The sequence below is a fragment of the Myotis davidii genome, unplaced genomic scaffold (genome assembly GCF_000327345.1).
Source record: "Myotis davidii unplaced genomic scaffold, ASM32734v1 scaffold49, whole genome shotgun sequence".
Classification (NCBI taxonomy): Eukaryota; Metazoa; Chordata; class Mammalia; order Chiroptera; family Vespertilionidae; genus Myotis; species Myotis davidii.
This window is the reverse complement of record NW_006300375.1, coordinates 3,409,545-3,413,501: the sequence shown is the minus strand read 5'-3', so window position 1 is coordinate 3,413,501 and position 3,957 is coordinate 3,409,545. Positions and strand designations below refer to the sequence as shown.

General features: G+C 37.3%; 1 protein-coding gene across 1 annotated transcript in view; it reads right to left on the bottom strand.

The window, feature by feature from the left end:
• Positions 1-3,957, bottom strand: part of CACNA2D1 (calcium voltage-gated channel auxiliary subunit alpha2delta 1) — a 319,906-nt gene that overhangs the window by 210,899 nt on the left and 105,050 nt on the right. The window lies entirely within an intron of this gene.

The window sequence follows — 3,957 nt, the reverse complement described above, 5'->3', positions numbered from 1 at the left end:
ACCGTAATGTAAATATCTGATATGCAGGATGGTCTTAGGCGACCCCTGTGAAAGGGTCGTTCGACCGCCAAAGGGGTCATGACCCACAGGTTGAGAACCGCTGATTTAGTGCCTTACATAATGCTAGGCACATACAATTGTTTTATCTATAATTTGGAGGTGGGGCTTTTGGGAGGTCATTAGGTCATGAGGGTGGAGCCCTCATGAATGGGGTTATTGCTTTTATAACAGGGACACCCAGAGAGCTGTCACTCATTTTCCACCAGGTGAGGAAAAGAAATCATCTGCACGCAGCCTGGATGAGCGATCTCACCAGAACCTTTTCCCGCTGGTACCCTCATCTCCGACCCTTAGCCTTCAGAACTGTGAAAAACAAATTTCTGTTGCGTATAGCCACCAGGTCTATGGCACTTTGTTATCCTTGCTAAAACTAAATGCAAAATCATAGTCAACCAGACTCACTTTAATGTTGGCCTGTTAATTTATTCATATTTGCTACAGCCCTTTCTTCTTCTTCCATCTCAGAGGAAAATTTTCCTTAATCCTTAAGATACATCTCTCTTCATCTTTGCTCAGCACCTCTCTTCTCTAGTGTTTTGTCTTTGTCTACCTACCTGTAGGCCTTTTCTCTTTAGTATATCAATATTCTCAAGGCTCCCCTAAACTTAAAACAACTTTTGTGCTTTCCCATCTGATTATGGGAATAGCAATGGCTATCTCACAGGCATATGAGTTGATTTACCTAACGTTTGTCCTATGCTAAGCCCAATGTCTATCATATCCCAAGCACGGAACAAATGGATATTATCCCTAGTATTAAGTGGTCATAACATTAATAGCATAATGAGAGGCTGTTGGAAAAATACTGCATACCTATTCTTTCACAAAAGTATCCTATATAATAAAAAGGCTAATATGCAAATCGTCCCCTTGGCTGGGAGTTCAACCAGGAGTCCAAACAGGAGTTCGACCACGGGGTGGGGCTGGCCGGAAAACTGCCTGCGGCCCCTCCCCCACCAGCCTTGCTCCTGATTGCCCCACCCCTATTGTGGGCAGGGTCAACCAGCCAACTGCCCATGGCCCCTCCCAGCTGATCAGGGCAGGCCAGCTGGACCCCAACCATACATGAATTCATGCACCAGGCCTCTAGTAATTAAATAAATGGAATACAGGCAAAGTAAAGACAATACTCTACAAACAGGCTTCCTCTTCTCCTTAAACACAAAGTTACTTTACCACATTGGTTAAGAAAAGCCTAAATATCAGTGTATGAGAGAAGTCATTTTGTAACTTGCAGGCCTTTTGCAAACAACTATTTCAAACTCTGGAAGGAAAACTGACATATCAGTATCTTTGTATATTTTGCCATAGATGTTGATGAAGTATTTTCTAAATTATAATAGATACATTTCAGCTAATTTTATAAACATTATTCTTACTATAAAAAATGTTATTAATATTCATTATTCTTTGGTATGCAAAGAACTATGAACCTTAATTTTCCTTTGGGCTCTTTGACTTATGATATGATTTCACAGTATTTTTTATTATAAATTAGGGTCAGATTGGCAATCATTTTAGGTATGATACAACCAAGCGAAAGAATTTCATATCTTCAAAGAGCTGATGAGCTTCTCTGTGACACAATCAGTGATGTGGAGGCTAGCAATTTAGAGTCAGTCAAATGAAAGGAACGATGAGACTCATGAGTATTGAAGGTGGGTTTGCATGTGAGAGAAAAACCTCCTAAAAACCCAGCCAAGAATAGTAAAATGTGGAACAGAACTGGTCTAAGACACCAAAGAAGACAGTATTTTACATTAAAGGAATCTAATGATTGATTGCTCATTTTCAGAGAAGTGGAGCGATTACCAGTTGTGTAAATACTTAAGTACAACTTGGGGAAAAGTTAAGATATTGATGGGATTGGGAAGTTTTGTTGGTTAAAAGAGGATTATGTTAAGACAATGATAGTTGTCTAAACTAGAGATTTACCAATTTACATCACATAGATACATTTCAATTTTTTTTTCAGGGAGATGTGTAAAACCTTTTAGAAGACCTTTTTGGCTGGCATCCTGCATGCACTGAAAGTAGCCTCGCTAAGGTATGAATGAGCCTCCGTAATGTGGTTTCAGTCAAAACCTTGTGATGTGAACTTTCCAGTTTGCTTTTATCTTTAACAGGCAAAGCTAAACATTAGTACAAATACCTTTTTTGAAGTTGCTATAACAAATAACTGCAGCCTTAGTCAATTTCTCTTCAATTTTCTGAACAAAGGGAACAACCAGGGAGAAATGAAAATGAGGAGATGAATTCTTTGAACTCTGTGTGAATGGGAAGCAGATCAATTTGGTCAATTGGTATGGATGGAGATCCTTTATTGTTCCTCCTCAAAACAGTCATTTGAGCAACTTTTTGACTCTATGCTAACAACTGATTTTTCTCTAATATTAGGTTTATTTTCATAAGGTTTCCTAAGTAAGACTCCTTATGCACTATTCATTTTATCTATTATGTGGATTGCCTAGGACAGTGGTCGGCAAACTGCGGCTCGCGAGCCACATGCGGCTCTTTGGCAAAAGCATGGATGGAGGGTTTGTGTGAACTAATATAAATTCAAAGTAAACATCATTACATAAAAGGGTACGGTCTTTTTTTTCAATAGTTTTATTCATTTCAAACGGGTCGGATGCACGGCTGATCTAGGATGACTGACTGATATCAGAATTTTATACATATACTGGAAGAAATCACCACAGAAGGAATAGAATAAATAGCCCAGTAAAATAATAATAAATTGAATTTTCAGGTCTCCAGAACCACCTCTACAATGGGACTTTCCTTGTGTTGGGGTGGGTTTTGAGAAAGTCTCTCCCAGGCCAGAGAACTATAGAAACAACAATTAAGCTTGATCTATGATTTTGTAGTAAGAGGTCTTATAAAAGCTGTGAATTAGAGATAAAGTTTAGATTATTGGATGGGTCTAGGCAGAGGTTACTGGATATAAGGCTGAGTCTGTAGGTAACAGGAAGAAAACCAGCATGTTTGGTTTGAAACATGGATTTCTACAGAATCACAACTGATAGACAGCTAAGCATAAGTATCTAGGAATTTCAAAATGTTCATTTCCTCTGAGGTAGTAATTTTTCTCTGTTCCTATGAAAAATTTTATTTGGGGGATGAGGGGGGAGTCTAATGCACAAAGATGTTTAACAGAATATTTTAATCATTCTTAAATTGTTTCATTTATTCCTATTAAGATTTGCAAAACATGAAAATTATGAAATACCATAGAAGTAATCGATATATGTCAGCTTAATAAATGGAGTAAGTGCTTATGTATCAGAATTAGTAGAACAATAATAGCATGAGCTATAGAAAATATTTACTGAGATTTTCTATGTGCCAAGCACTGTGCTGACAGCTTTAAGATTATCTATCCCATTTAATGTAACCTTCAAAGGATTTCTATTAGACACCATTTCTATAAAACATTATTTGTATTTATGTTTTTGTTTTCTAATTGCACCGCATCTCTTCTTTGATAGTAGCAACTCAATATTTGATGTGGAGCTACTATTTTTGTCTTTTTAAAAATCCATTTGCTTTGTGGTGGAGGTTTTCACTATTAAGGCATCTAACCAGGTCTAGTAAACACCCCGTTACCCTGACTAGAGCAATGGGTTCAGACATAGACAAGGTTCCCCCAAAAGGATTGTGATAGCAAGTAAATAAAAATAGAGAATGCTCAGTTCAATTTAATTTCAAATATACAGTGAATCATTTCTTAGTGTAAGTACAGTCCACGTAATGTTTAAGCCACAGTTTTTAAAGATGATTCATTATGCATTTGTAATTCAGATATATTTGAATTTTATCTGGAAATCCTATAAGAAGAGATGGTAAGACTCAGCCTAAGACTTATTCTGAACCATTAGACAAGACTTCCTGCTT